Genomic DNA, 17,144 nt, shown 5'->3' on the forward strand with positions numbered 1-17,144 from the left:
CTGTTGAGAAATTAATGAGCAAGCCGTAAATCATAACAGATAATTATTTGCTTCCTGGTACATTTCTAGCTAAACTGCATTTTCACGGTAAAATTTAAATATCAGTGAATGAAAGAATAATTTATCCTAACTATGTTTTGGGACAAATCACATGAAACATCTAAGAAACCCTTTATATTAACTGCTGTACTATCAACTATTACACATACAAATACTAAGATTTTTTTTAATTGGACCCAGTTTCAAGTGCCTTATTCGTTGTGTACTCAGTGCTATTGACTAGAGTAGGAGTTTGCAGAGTGAGGACTGAGTATAAACTGAGTAAAGACCTCTCAGGATTTGGTCCATCTGAGGGATGGGGCAATTGATCAGGTTAAAAAAAAAGTCACATATTGAATGGATAATACAGACATCAAATTACTTATATAAAAGGATTTGTCTATGCATGAAAGTTAATCTGGAATAAAGTAGGGTGCAAATTTAAAGCAGATGAAGTTAATCAGGAACAGTTAATGTGTGGAAGTTAGTCCAGAGTAAGAGCATCCACACATGGAGTTGATCAGGAATAGCTTCCTTTGTAGATAAGATTCTAGCTACAACATTAGAAGAAAGAAATTCCTCTTTCACTTTACTGTGTGTTTTCAACTATTGCAGAACATAGTGTGTGGTATGTTGTGCACCCCACTTGAACGGTAGCAACCCTTCCAAGGTTGTTTAGGACACTTGCATGTTTGTTATATAGAAGTTTGTGAACAAATTTTCACAATGATTTTATTAGTTGATGCTGCTGCATTTATCTGAAATATCCGTCAGAGCATTTTAATATTAATGCCAACTATGCAGGGCCCTTCAAAAATCAAGACCGTTCCTGGAAAATTTGGACAGGGTAGTAATCCTAGAGGACAGTTAAATTCTATTGAATTCCATAAATTCAGCAGGACTACTTGAGAGGTAAGACACTACTACACATGAGCAAGAGTGGCAGAACTGGAACCCGAGACTGGAATTTGTCCCATTTTTTAGTATTTGAAAACGTAAAATAACTATAGCACAGTATGGTATAGGATGTTTAGTCAATAAAGTCACATGATTTGCATAAGGCCTCTATCAACTTGCACCTGGCTATTCCTTCTCTTCAGCTTTCCCACCCCTCACCTCACCATTCTGTAAGCCATCCAAAACACTGCTGCAAATGTCAGCTATTTCTCCTGAGGCTACAACCATATTAAACACCTTCTAGAAGTCACTTCAGTCACCTATTGCCTGTCCCACCCCCCTACAAGCTCCCTGTTCTGTTTTCAAGGCCCTTCATTAGCTAGAGACTGAGAGGCAGGTTTTTAAGATGAAATCAGCAGGATTTTATGATAGAACCTCTGTGGGGGGGGAGGGGGGAAGAGAGGGCTCAAAAGTGACACAAAGTTTTGAAGCCTCCTACAGGGAGTATGATGAGGCAGTAATAGAAAATGGAGGGTGAAGAACTGGGAAGGAAAGATGAGACATTCTGTTTATGACATTCTGACTCAGAGGCTGGCAGTGGGAAGTACCTCCAGGAAGAGATGTCATAAAGGAAATCTTTTCTTCTGAGCATTTGAGAAGGGAGTGGGCTGATGGGGTACTATTAATAAGGGGATTCAGTTTTTATGTTGTTTGTCTGGGCAGGCCACTCACTTTTTTGAGCTCATTGAGTGCAGATAGTGTGAAACTGCACACACTATCTTATAATTTTATGAGAGATTCTTGTAAAGCACCCAGAGCTTTGGAGGGACCCTTAAATAATCAAAAGAAATTACATAAATAAAATAAGAATCTCAGAGAGGGAGAGGTCAGAGGTGGAGATATAAATCTGAGAGTCTTGAGTTATAGAGATGGTAATTAAAGCCATGAGAACAGATGAGGTTGCAAATCAACAGGGCCATACCGCCTTCCGGACCGTCCCTCAAGTCAAGCTAATCCGAATAACTGTCTGGAGAGTCCTGAGATAATAATGATCCTACAGTGCCACCCAGCCATTTATCAGTTATATATGAAAAGTGAGGGGCTTCCTCTCTGCAATCATCACATGATTTACCACCCCCATTCCATGCTGTAGTTAGTATAAAAAGAATGCAAATGCATAACATGAAATTTCCAATAAACTCAAAGTTGTTATTCTCTTTATGGAAGTGCAGAGAAATGGAAATCCATCAGATTAGCTACCAAACTGGTGAAAATTGGCATTGTCCCAGTGAACTCATTGGAGCGATGCCAATTTATACTAGCTGAAAATCTGGTTTGTTTAAAGCCCAGATTATGGCATTTAGACACTGGTCCTTAGAGAGCACAATCCCTCTCGGTAACCCAGCACAGAGAGGAAGTGTTTATACTGCACTATCCTTTCAAATGATGCAAATCTGGCCTGACAGTGCACCCAGACACGTCAGGGTATGAGCGGTCCAATCACTCTACCTCCTTCCCATGTCTTTTGGAGTGATTTGTATCCCAGGATTGCTAGGTCCCCAAGTACAGGCACTGGGATTGTCCTTGGATCATGCATGGGGATGCAGTTAGAAATTGCAGCTTGTAGTCTACTGTCCCTTCCCCGCCTATTCTCAGAAAGGGTGAGAATATTCTTGCCTTTATTATGGGATTCCATATATGAATGTTTTTGTTATGCAACTGTGGAAGAAGACAGTGAAAGCAGGAGATTAATGATTTAGTCTCTTTTCCTTTAAAATACCAGGTAAATTAAATATTATATAAAAGAATTACCTGTAACATTCAGATTACCTCAGGGCCTAATCTGCTTGATTTAGTCATACAGCTATTCCCAATGAGTTTTATGGGATAATTCATGTGATCCTTAAATTCTCATCTCAAGAAATATAGAAATTAAATGGCCAAATTTCCTCAGTTCCATGGTTGTCAATCTAGAGCAACTACTGGTGTCAATGAAACTCTAGTTTTACACACATTTGTAACAGGGCAAAAATTGGCACAGTGTTCTCATACTAATTTTAAATCATCCATATTGCTCTCCTTAGGCACTTAACACCAGAACTAATTGAAAAAATGACAATTGTTTCTTGTGGGAATTTTTTTCCCCCGTTTTCACAAACACCCTCCCTATTCCAAAACATTTAACAACAAACTGAAAACCAAAGAATTTTTTTAAAGCCAACAACCAACTTTTGACAAAGTTTGACAAAAAAATGTGTAACACCTCTCCTCAAAACTCTCATGGTTTCACTGAGAGTTTTAGACACAAGAAAAGCAGGATCTCACTCAGGGAAAATTCTGGGTATGTATAATTTATAACACTCATGTGGTAAATGAGTAATTAGAACATTATGGAGGGGATGTTGACAAGGTGAATTAGGAATAAAATTTTGTTCTCCTTTCATAACAAGCCAACATTTTCATACTCAGTAAATGGCCTTATCTTTCAAGAGGTGCTGAGCAGTCACAGGTCCCATAGAAGGCAGTGGGAAGCTGTTGGTACTCCACACCACTGAAAATTAACTTAATTAGGGTTAGATTAGGACAACCTGAAACATTACTCCTTGTGTAATCCAACTGATTTTGACTCAGTGTGAGTAAGGGTTTCAAAATCAGGTCCTTATTTACTTATTTTAATTTATAATATCCAAGTGTGCCTACCCCAAAGTTTGAGTGTTTTCATATAATTTAAATGATACAAAGATTTTTTTAAGTAATTTTTCCATTCAGATATCCTTTCTGTTCTGTTCTAATAAATACCCACCAACAACATTATAAACCCCATCTGCTCACAGGTGGCTTATGAATAAAATCCTTCTACATTTCAACTTTATCTCCATATACCAAACATGTGCGTGTGCTTTGGATGCTTAAATATGGATTTATGTATCTAACTTTAGTCACACAAGTTTATCATTTTTGGCCCTATTTCTTGGCATATTGCATGAAAAAATAGTCCTTTCATGTTTCACTTCACATTTCATGATGATTTCACTCGTTTCCATTCCACTATTGGTTAAGAAGCCAGCCCTCCCACCCCAATCCCCAAAAAATAAATAAAAAATAAGAACGCTTTCAGCATAATGAGGTTCAGTACAAATGGAATTGCATTTGGCACACTTTAGCGCACTGAAACAATTCAAGACTTTTCCTGCTACTTCAGTATAAATAGAGTTTCATTATATCTGAGCTCACTGTAAGTGGATTCCACCGTGCTGTAAATAATGGACAGAGTCAAACTTGTCAGTGATGATTTGTTAAAATCTCACAGTGAGTTATCTAAAATTTGTGAATGGAAATCAGGCATGTTACATATACAGTGAAATGGTCTAAAGCTCCCCTTACAGTTATACCAGTGCAACCCATTTGACAAATAAAGCCAAATGAATGCATATGGGATTGTCACAATTTTCCAAACTATGTTTACTTAGCATTGGTTCCATTACATTGGTTTTTGTCTGAAGCAAAAGGTGTTTTTCACAATCAAAAATAGAAAATTCATCAAATGCAATTTGTGAGCCAAAGGTACATTTATGAAAAAACATTACAGTGTGGACACATTTTATTTTGCAAAGGGTCTGTAGTCAGTGGGTTATACAGGTAAACCCTTAGAGTTTGGAAATGTTTGAGAACAGAATGCTAAAGCAGCATCTTAAAAGCAGTTTATGTTTAAAATTTTGAAAGCAGTGAAGGACATTTTGCCACACATATTGATCAACCTATATCAGCAAACACTTGGGCCAAATTCTCCATTGTGCTAGAGCAGCTTTGTGCCAATATGCTGGCATAAAACTGCCCTAAAGATGTCTTAACCAGCCTATAGGAGGACCCCTCTCTGTAGAGGGATACTAGAGTGGTATATAACTAACATACTGGCTCATTTGCTAGCCCTCTCCCTGCATGGGGAGCACCATTATTAAAAATGGCTCCGGAGTCCATGCCCTGCAGCTGTCCTTGAATGCTGTAATGGATCTTGGTTGATATTGGCAGACAATACAAACTACAGTGGCCATCCGACTTCTCTAACAAACACCTGGGAACCAGCCCAGCACAGATCTGGGGATTGCAAGGTGACTTAAAGACACCTTTGTACATACATTCAATCTAATTTACATTGAGCCTCCTCAGCGGGACCCAGATCTGACAGGACCCAAGCAAAAAACTACATTGACATAGACAGATCAGAGGTGACGGTCGTTGGAAGACAGGAGCTTATTCATTATTATTATTAATATTATAACACCTTTTAATTTGCTCAAAATATAATATGTGTGTGTCCATGTGTATACATGGAACGATTGGGATTTTTCAAAGGAACCTAAGGGAGTTAGGTTCCCTACTCACAATAACTTTCAATGTGATTTGATCATCTAGCTACCATCTTTTCTATAGCACATTCAATGGTTACTTCCTAATATTTAGTTTTAGTTCTACTTGGAGCTGAGTGGATAATACATAACAATTGATTTATCTAGTGTCGCTGGCCTTGGTTTCTGTTGCTGGTTATTTATTTACCAGTTTAAATTTTGGTTGCTTGCTCTATGGACATATTGCAAAAAATTCACTGCATGTATTTCATATATAATCTTTCAAATTTGAACTTAATTGTGACTGATCACAAGTCAGATGCTATTGTTTCTCTTCTTTAATTGGATATACTTCTTGTATGTGAATTTAAAATTAATTTCCCCCAAATATCCATGCAGGGCGTTGCAAAATTTGTTTTCTGTGTACAATCACATCAGATCAAAAAATCACTCAAATGTTTGAAGCAAGCCTGTCTGAAATGGATAAAAGCACGGCCAAAGTTAATTAATTTAAAAATTCAAGAGACTCAACGTTTTGTTTGGTTTTTGCCCGATTCTTGCTTTTATTTTATTCCTGTTGATTCTTTCTAAAGACTCTCTAAGATATTTTTCACAAAGTGCAGTCAAAGTTTATAACCCTAAGACTTATTTATTTATTTACACTAATGTAGAATTATCTAGGCTTTCCCCTACACTAACAAAAATAGCTATATCCAGTAAAGCTTCCCAAGGTCATTGGCCTGTGTCTTTCCTACTCCTCAACAAAGTATTCATTTCTCTTAGTTTCTTGTCAGAGCACCATGATATCCTTCACATTGTCTGCGCCTTTGCTTTTATTAGCAGAAAATACAGCCATAGCTTTAGTGTCATGTGTACTATAAAGACAGGATTTTCAAAAGATTTGACAACTCTCATATTTTTCGAAGTATTCTCAATGTAACACAGAAACAGTTTATTACTGTTAAGTAGTGACTGTCTCTCCAGCTTGAATAATGAAGTCCTCTAGGTCAATATTTTATACAATGATGCATTTAAGAAAGCATTCCTCTGCAGCCTAGCACTAAAACAATGGGTGTCATAACACAGATCTATGTATTATCAATCTTATATGCCGCCATAATCAATCTAATTCTTTGGGTAGCAAAAGTGTAATATGTTATTGTGTTAAACCAAGAACTTCCTTTCTCCAAAATGTTTATAAAAGAACATAATAAAATTATTTACAGAGGCCAGCTCTGCTAAACAAGGTAGAATAAATTTAACCTTCTGTGAATAGTGTTTTCAGCTGCAGGAGATTTACATTTGTTACTTGTAAACCACATTTCTGTAAGGTGCAGCAACATAGTTTTTGAGCATTACAAAGCCACCCAAGCAAAACATTATACAAGAGGAAGTTTTCACTGATTACAAGCTTTTTTCACACACTAAAAATTCACAAAAATTCACTGGGACCAAAGCATTCTTTGAGGCAAATTTGCAAAAGCAATGGTATTATCAAATATGCAAAATATCTCCATTTCCCCCCCCCCAAAATTCTGCATTTCTAGAAACAGGGGAGAAATTTCTCACTAGATCACATTCACAGACAACAGTGAATAAAAGTGAAAACATTAAATGCTCAAATGCAAATACTTACAAAGTGACAATTGGTATCAGACCCAGCTCTAGTGGCAATTAAGCCATATCCAGGTTGGATATTTAAACAGAGACATTGATCTTACAGACAGTTAAGGACACTTCACTCATGTGTGTAATCCCACAATCCCATATGGGACTACTCACATGAATAAACTCATGCAGGTGCTTACGTATTTGGGATCTTATTTGGTAGAGAGAGCATGCAGTAGAATTCTTTATAAAAGGAATAATTGTTCTGTGTTTGTACAGCCCCCTACATGTTGGGGTCCTCAGTCCATGACTTGGGCTCCTCAGCATTATGATAATACCACTAATAATAATAATGAATACTTAGAAGCAACAATATATATATTTGAAATATTTTAAGAGTTTCGAAAAATTAATTATGGTTCAGGAACAGGTGAGGATAATATTATGTTAGTCCAATGGAAAGTCGAATAGCTGAGCTATATTCTCAGTCATTTTTTTTCACAGAGAAACCCCAAGTCACCTGGTTTATAAACACAAGCAAACATCCACACTGCTGTTTTTAGTGCGCTAGCTCACTAATCTGTCTGACCAGGCTGGGGGCTCGATCCCAGCTGCAGTGTAGACATGCCCAATGTGACCCTTCGGCAAATCTATCAGAACCAAGATTAGATTTCATTAGCCTCCTGGCTCAGGCCACAACTCACTCACTCTCTAATGCTTTTTAGGATGAATAAATTATGGGGTTTCAAGAATAAATGTGTGAATGAATGAATAAGTTATGAGACAACACAGGCACAAACCAGACCTGAAGTGTCCCCAAAGCTTGTTCACCCTTACACAGTACCCAACCAACCCTCTTATATAATCAGAACAGGTCTGATTTTAAGTGTACAGTTTTAGGGCACTCAGGTCCTCCCAGTTACTATTCAGACTGGAAAAAAACACAACACATTTTCAACAAATAGTTACACAATTTTGCTTTAACTGTTTTCACCCATTTGTAGTCACATTCTGAGTGAAAATACGTCCTTGTGTAGAGGACCAGCAAAAGGTCTATCTGTATAGATATAGATATTAGAAGAAGGATTCACCAGTGGTTAGAGCACTAGTCTAGTACTTGGAAGCCGATGTTCAAGTCCATGCTCTGCCCAGACTTCCTTTGGAATGCAGGACAAGTCACTCAGCCTCTATATGTCTCCATCTGTAAAACACATGCTTCCCTACCTCACATGGGTATTGTGAGGATTCACATGGGTATTGTGAGGATATATGCATTAAAGACTCAGATGTGCTCAGATATTGTGGTAATGGGGTCATATAGTACCTAAGATAGAACAGATATACCACTGTAGACTCCATATCGCTGGTATTCTGCTGAGCAGTGACTTTCAACTCTCAGTTAGTATTCCAAAGAATCAGTTTATCAGCAGAAATGCTTGAAATAGCAACAATTTTAAAGCAAACATTACAGAATATTCATAGAGAACGATTTTTTAATTCATAGTTTCCAGTTGAGATGGTAGAGAAATCCAATTTTATTTGTGTGAAAGAATTCTGAACAAAATGATTCAATTTTATGACTTTTTTTTTTTTGTCGGAATTGAACTGTTTCCATAAAACATTTTCATTACAAAAACTATTTTGAGCAACACATTTTGACCTGCTCTTCTTACTGGTTGTTGCCAATGATTTTAGTTTATTGTTCCTTATGTCATATATAATCAGTGTATGCTACGTTGAGTTAAATTGTAGGATTACAGAAGTATAAGATTGATCAGTAAATAGAAGGGATAATTATATATTAGGTATCTAAGTAAGTAGGATTGAAACACAAGGCCTGGAGGCTGAGGCCTGTAAGATTTTAGCATAGCAATATTAGGCCACAGGCTTGAGAAATGCTTGACATAAGTAAGTGATCAAAGAACGTCCCATGCCACAAGATTACAGGAAAAGATGTTCCAGTGGGTGATATTGCGAAAAATTAACAGCAAGAGTAATTTTTTACTTACAAGATATCTGGTAGTCGCATTTTTCTAACACATGCCCTAACCACAAGGTGCACTATGTATGTAAATGCTAATGAGGTATAGTCAGAATCACACTATAAAATGAGGGTGCCCAGATTAGGAAAATTGAGCTCCCTGTGGGAAACTGAAGCAGGTAGTAGAAGTGAATTTCACTCTGTTAAGCTTGAAACTATAGCCACAGTACAGCCAAACCTACGGCGGTGTAATACCACATTACACAATTCACTTTAAATTAAATTAAAGGCTACATAGTATTCAGCAATGGAAATGATTCTGTAAGTTATGCTTACCTGACCTGGGAGTAGAAACTGACTGAGTGATTCATGTGTTCAATTAAATAGGCATTTCAAACACTCATAAAATTGCTCTGACACAAGCGAAAAAGCAAGTATTATTCACAGCAATTATTCAACAAACAATTTAAAACATAAAATAAGTAATTTATTCCAAAATATCCGCCAGGTTCTAGTTACTGCTATCTTTTGTTGATAGTAAATATTAAAATATAAAAAACCGGCCAGATACAATATTATTAATGAATGTATTGATCATTATAACCCACTGTCTAAGAGTTAGCATGGCTGTCACAAAGTTTGGCTTACCTCCGGACTGACCACTTAAGTAACTTGTTCCTGTTCACCTTAACTCAGAAACAAGCCATTCTAAATCCATGTGTGGACACTCTTATTCCAGAATCAGGAACAGTTAATCAGGAACAATTAAAGCTTAGACAAGCCCTATTACTAAGGACAAGTATTATAGGTCAGTTCTCAAGATAGTTTTAAAAGAGACCACTCTCTAGTTAAGTGCGAGAGCTGATTTCAGAAACTAAGCACAGAGTACACCAAAAAATAAAATGGAGTGACCCAGACAAACCTTGAGGCTTGAGGTGATATAGAGGCTACGTCTGCACTTAAACTGCTACAGCGGCACAGCACTTCAATGTAGACACTCACTACAGTGATGGGAGGGATTCTCTCATGACTGGAGTTAATCTACCTCCCTGAGAGGCGGTAGAATTCTTCCATCAACCTAGAACTGGCTATACTGCAGGTTAGGCTGGCTTAATTACGTCCCTCGGGGGGATGGATTTTTCACACCCCTACACAACGTAGCTGGGTCAACCTAACTTTTTAGTATAGACCTGGCCAGAATGTTGGATTTAGAAACTGGGTGATTATCACAACAAACATTTCACTACAAAAAAGGAAGGCACAGAGCCTTGGTCTCCACTGTGCTGCACCCAATGTAGTTACATCAGTGCAAAATTCTGAATTGGTAGTATTTTACACTCTGTTTGCATTGGTGCAAATGACTAAACAAGTTGCATGACAATGGAGAATCAGACATTTTCTTTTCCTCAAAACAGAGATTCAGACTGCCCCTGTGAAAAACCCCTCTCCAGCATATCTAATTAACTTTCATGAAAAACCCCTCTCCAGTATATCTAATTAACTTTCCATTCAAGAGGAGTGATCCAGAATATTCCCTACTCAAACACTCCCTGTTGCTGATTTGTTTTGCACACTCTGCAACTACTCCCTCCATGGTCAATGGTAGTGCTGAGCAAATTCAAAGCAAATAATGTAGCCTATATTACTATTTGGAGAATTGCCTGGGGCCACTTTCTGGGTTTTTTGGGGTCTTTTTTTTTATTAGTCATTCAAAATTATTCAAAAGATAATTTCTATGAATAATTCTTAGTCTGAAGATTGTTAGAGAACAGTTTAGGATGGAAAGTGAAGAGGAATGTCACATCCAACATAAACTGCGGAGGGAATTTAGGTTAGCCGAATACAACTGTCCCTGTTTAAAATGTGTGCAGGCCACCAAAGTGAATTGCCCAACTCTTGCAAAAAATACTGTGGGATTTTTAATGAAAAGAAGTGATATGGAGATTTTTTTCCCCTTTCATCGAATGATGGCACCTTCAACAGAACATAGTCAACTAGCTTCATGCCAGGGAACTGGTTCAGTACCAGCTAAGAAGGGAAAGTACCACATACTGAATCACCAGTACCAGCACTCTACATTTTTTCTCAATGAATCTGTGAGATCTGGAGAGAACACAGCTAAAGTATGGCTTCAGGATTACCAATATGCATTTCTCAAGTAAGTAAGACCTGACCTGAAGTAAGAAATAAACTCTAAGTCATTCTCTAATATCTTGCAGCACAAATGGGTCATAATCTGGCTGCAAACAGTCAACTAAGAGGTGGAGAGCTTTCTTCTAGTCATCTGCATTACTGTCCTGTGCTCTGCCATCACCCTTCCCCTCACCTCTGGCATAGGGACATGGCTGGAGAGGGCAGAGAGCTGGGAAGGGGAGTGGCAAAGCATGGCTCTGCTATACCAAATCTCCACTGATGTAAGCTCTATGCAAGTATCACAACTGAGAGCAGCCCAACAACTGTTGTGAATCAGGCAGCTGCTCTGAGTTGAGTTGCATAATCAGGGAGATGCCCTCCCCTCTCTCTTGCAGATCTCTGACACAGGAAAGAATCTAGCCCAAAATGTTTACTCCGGCCTTTCCCTCTATGGTTGATGAAAGATGCTGAAGAAACAGAATTTCTTGACCGGAGCAAGGTTCCTAACAAGAGATATTACTACAAATTCCTAACTGCCATAACTAGAAATGTAATGCAGCAAAATGAATGTAATAAGGAAAGTGTAAAATAATTTTGGTGAATAGAATCAGACCAACACAGCACATCTGTCACCAAACATAGGTTTCCAACCCTGCTATTCACTTTCCCTTTATCCTCATTGGCCTCCCCTCCACTAAGCACAAGTATCCCCACACCCACACACTACCCAGTATTTTTAAGGGTCCCATTTGGGGAGAGTTGACCAGGGCCTGCTGACTTTCTGCTGAGTGCCAGCTGTACGCTGCAACCTTCAATGTACTGTGGCTCTAAGACAGCAGTTTTTAAACTGCCTTTCACAGCACATTGCTGGTCTGTGTAGCTGGTCACATGCTGGCTCTTCCTGCTCTATTTTCCACTATTAAGCTACACTAAGAGACAGCAGAAATATATTTAATACATGGATAATTGGTATTAGCGAAGTAAACATTCATTCTATGTTCCATCCCAGGTGAATGGGAGGGGAGGTGGTCAGTGCAATTGCAAAAAGAAGAGTAAGGTGTCTATGAGAATTCCCTTAAAATGTAATCTATCCTGCAAGGATTTGAGAATCCTTGTGTGACCAAATGCACCCCTGTAGTCACACCCTACACACTGTTGTAATAATCTTTGTACAGAATATGCCTTGTGAGGCATCACAAGAAAATTAACTCCTCACTAGACAAGTCTGGGGGGGGATAAACTTATTCATCAAAGACAAAGGACTAGCTGATGTCTCTAGCCAGGTGTAATCAAAGTTGATTGGCAATCATAGGTCAAGTGGCCATTCTTGGGTAATGGAGGAGGGCAGGAATGGGTCGATTTGCATTTTAACAAACAAAAAAGAACATCTTTTACCATGAGACTCCATGTCTACATCCTCTAGGGGTAACCTCCGGAAAATGCATTTCAAAGGGTGAGTGGACTATAAAAATAAGGGGCAAAACCACCCCAGGTATTCCCTCTTTCTCTCTCTCTCTCTTACAAGATTCAGGGGGCCTGGGACAAAGCAATTTTGGGGGCCCCTTCCATAAAAAAAAGTTGCAATATTATAGAATACTATATTCTCGTGGGGGCCCCTGCGGGTCCAGGGCAAATTGCCCCATTTTCCCCCCGTCCCCCTCTGGGCAGCCCTGCTCTCTTACTTGCTCTTTTATCCAAGATGACAAAGGAACCAGCTCTTTGGACTTTGGGAGCAGGCCCTGATTTGAGAATTAGGTCAGCTATGTTGGTAAGGATTTTACCTTGAATCAAGTCTAGTTTGTTAAGTCTTAGCTACTAGGAAGCATTTGATCTTTATTTCTCTTGTACCCATTTCTGACTAATACCTTGCACTTGTACTTACTTAAAATCTCCCTTTGTAGTTAAACTTATTTTATTCTTTAATCAAAACTAATCCAGTGTTGTGTTGAAACATCAAGAGCCCAATAGAAAGGCTGCCAGAAATTAGTCTCAACTCTGCCTCATTTCATGGGGGCTAGGAGAAGGAATCCAGATCAATATTATTCAACTGGCTTTTCAAGGCCTCTTATTGCTAACTGTGTACCAGTATCACCCGGGGTACCATTTATTTTATTCCATAAAGATATGAAAAACTAGTAAGTTTTGGCCTATGCTTTGAAGTTTACAGTATTGCTGGGCTTCCTAAAGAAGCTAGAATATTTTAAATGTTTTCCCATCATCTTCTGATAAAACATGTATGACTGTACAAGGGGAACAATTTCCTGTTCAAAGATGTCCTAAAGTATCTAATCTTTGTATATTTGCATCCATTGTATACAATGGATAATGTAGGTTTCAGAGTAGCAGCCGTGTTAGTCTGTATCCGCAAAAAGAAGAACAGGGGTACTTGTGGCACCTTAGAGACTAACAAATGTATTAGAGCATAAGCTTTCGTGGACTACAGCCCACTTGCATCCGAAGAAGTGGGCTGTAGTCCACGAAAGCTTATGCTCTAATAAATTTGTTAGTCTCTAAAGTGCCACATGTACTCCTGTTCTTCTTTTTAATGGATAATGTAGGTGATCTGCCCCAAAAAATATAGTTATGGGTTCTTTTTCATGATACTGTACATGGAAGTCTTTTGTATGTGTGAATTGTAGCCAGTCAGAAAACATTTATGGAGATTTTATTATGGAAATCATTATTTTAAAAATACTACAGTATTGTACTAGTAACCACCCAAATACTGCAGTATTACTATTATCTGATGAAGTGGAGAAGACCAGAAGGTTTTGTTATTGTTTTAAATAATGATAAGTTTATTAACTAATTTAATTAACTTGAAATACGTCATTTCCCATTCCACTTGTCAAATTACCTCTTTACTTGAAAATTTGCCACCTTCTTCACTTTGAACCTACATTTTTCTATATTCCTTTGTGCTTTTCTTGAGGACCATGATAAAATTCAGAGTTTTTCCTGGTGGGTTAAAGTAATACTTTGTCATGTTCCAGTCTTATCTATTCCTCCTCTGTGTGTGATCTTTGATAGGGGCACTGGCAAAAGGGCATTAATCTATGGAGTCATCTGTATTTGCACATTTTCATAGCAGAGTGAATAATTGTGCATTCAAAGGTAATACAGGAACAGCATACCCTGAAGGGACCTCTCTTATATGCTCTCTCTTTCTTCAGATTAAGATCAGTGTTTTTCATTGCTCTCTAGAAATCTTAAAACCATATTGTGATCTCAGTTATACCAGTGTAAACTGGGAGTAACTCCACTCTCCTCATTCAAGCTGGTGAAAATGACATCAGAATCTGGCCCTTACTGTATTAAAAATCACCATAATGTTTGTTAAAGTTTAGCTATAATAATTCAGTCCAAACAACTTTGACATCGCTTTATTGTTCTAAATTTCTAAGTGATGGTAATTACAAATTGGAGCAAGGAGAGATCCTTAGATGACACTGTCATCTCCTCATTGCCTTAAGAGCAACAAACCTGTCAAGCTGGCTCCTGTAAGTTCTCTACCTACAGGTTTTTCTCCCATGAAGTCCTTAAATAATTTCACTTTGTCAAGGGCCTTGGCTGTGGCTTGGACTGAGACTGCACTCAAACTTGGTACATAGTATTTTTTATTTTTTTTTTGGTTGGGTGGAGAAGAGAGAAACTTAAATTCTTATGGTGGCAGCCTCAATGACAGACAGAGGAATGATCTGATGTTACATATGCTTATGGGATGGACACACTTATTTGGATACAATAAGAGCTAAATGCAATGTTCATCAAAATCTCAAGCCAAATTTACACTGAAAAAGTTAATTACATTAAAATTGTAGAAATTCTGTTACTAATACAGTATTATATAATACTATGTCTGTGACATGTGCATTTTAGGGGCCCTGAAGCAAGGTTGCCATTGTAGTAATTCTGATTGGTCTCAAACCAAGAATTGCTAGAAATTCAGTTAGAAGTATAGTTAGTGAAAAAAATAATTTCATGAACAATTTCAAAATTTCATCTTTTTTAGCATTGCGTTGTTAAAAAAATAATCTGTTTTCCATTTTGGAGGACATGGTATACAATATCTTTTATCTTTTTATTAAAATGGATTTTTAAATACTTAGTTGACTGACATTTCATTTTTCAGTAAGAATCTGATTTTTGGTAAATGAGAAGTTTGAAAGTGATTTTGGTCAAAATTTCAGAAAAAAAATCACAAAAAATTGAGCATATTGAAAAGGTTGTCAATTAGTCACAAAAATATTTTAAAAACCAGGCCTTTTCAATGAAAAAAACTTTGTGCAAAAAATGGCACCTTACTCTAATGAGAAAGTTTGTTCTTGCAAGACTCCCTGACCATACTTGTGTGGATATGATGGAAATTGATCTTCAGATATGGCCAAGCTTCATCCAGTGGAAAGGAGGAGGAGGAGGGGAGAAAAGGAAGAAAGGGGAAAGGTAGCTTTCACAGATCACAGTTTGCTTTAATTTGTAACTCCAGTAGCAATGACACTGATAAGTAAGCATGAGAACCATCCTGAAAAGCCCATGAAAGGTGCAAAAACCCATTCCCCCCCCCCTTACCTAGTGGTTGAAGTCATCTATCCAAACAGACATCCCAATTCAACAATTTTCCTTAATTAAAATCTTGATCCTGCAAGCATTCGTAGATTCCAAGGCCAGATGGGACCATTGTGATTATCTAATCTGATTACCTTTTAACAGTTTTCTCCATATCTCCTTTCATTTCTTCTCAGACATATACATAATGTGTCACAGTCACAAATTAGAATTTTCTTACATTTAGCCCTTCATGGAAAATCCCAAAACAGTATGGAGTAAAAGAGTAGAAGAAAAGGAGGTAGAAATGCACACTACTTCTACCAAGACTATGACACTTTCTTCTTGTATTGGAGATAAAAAGAATTCATTCAAACTCATGTGGCTCCAAATCTACAAAAGGTTTTCTAAATGAGGACCTGATCGTTTAAGCACTCCATGTGCACATCTATCATTGAATTCAGCGCAAGTTCTGTGTGAAAAGTGCTTGCCAGATCAAGCCTCAGAAAAATAGCCAAGGTAGGTGTGGCTGGTATAACAGGGGTTGGTCTTTGTTAGAAAGCTTCAGAGATCATATATAACATAAATAATGCTAGACAGGCCTTTCCCTCTGATATTTGCTCTTTGAGAATCTCCACAGATTTAAAATGATCTCCTCTTTTACTGCATAGGATAAAACCATTTGAACAGTGTGGTCCTCAGTTGGGGTAGATATGGGGGGATTTTCAAGTTCAGACAGTTTACACCTTGCCTTTCTTTCCTCTACTTTCCCCCTCTTTTTTTTCTTTCTACCATTAACTTGTGATAAATTGTGGTGGGGACTATGGGTGAGATTCTGTGCTGCATCTCTAAAGTTACGCTACAATTGTGCGCATACCCGAATAGCGCTTGTATAATGCTCTTGAATGCTTCCCGCACCCATACCTGACAATCCATATATGCTGTGCTGGACACAGGTATAATGCTGTGTATCTACATCCCCACTGCCACTGTAGGTACTCCATGTTAGCGCAACTGTTTCAGGGGCACTCTCTCAAGATCCTGTGTGTCAGAGGGAGACACTCTAGAAACTGATTTATTGTGTGCTGTTGGTACTGTCCCTTTCCTTCACACATTTGTTGATAGCAGTTCCTGGTCACATCACTCCTCGCTGTTATTCCCTGCAAAACTGGGTGCAAGACATGGAGCAATAGGATGATGTGGTTCTGCTCCTGTTCCTTATTGCAGGAAAAATGACTATGCGGTGGAGTGGGCACTTGGTGAGATGCTGGATGGAATTTGGGCAGTATTGTCTGACTCAAAGTTGGCAAACCTTCAGGGTCAATGACAATTCATTTAGCACACATTGCACAGATATGTTGATTGCTGGTATTGGCACAGTATGCCCTTTTGTTAACCATTGCCTTCTAGTGCAGGAGAACCAGCAGAATGTGGTGGGATCACATTGTTTTGGAAACCAGGGATGACCAGCCATGGTTTCAGAACTTCTGAATGAGGAAACAGACCTCCAAGGAGCTATGTGAAGAGCTTGCAGCAACCCTTCAGCACAAAAATACTCGATTCAGGGAAGCTATACCAGTTCAGAAAGGGGTTGC

Source organism: Malaclemys terrapin, chromosome 6 (assembly GCF_027887155.1).
Source record: "Malaclemys terrapin pileata isolate rMalTer1 chromosome 6, rMalTer1.hap1, whole genome shotgun sequence".
In the NCBI taxonomy this organism is placed as follows: Eukaryota; Metazoa; Chordata; order Testudines; family Emydidae; genus Malaclemys; species Malaclemys terrapin.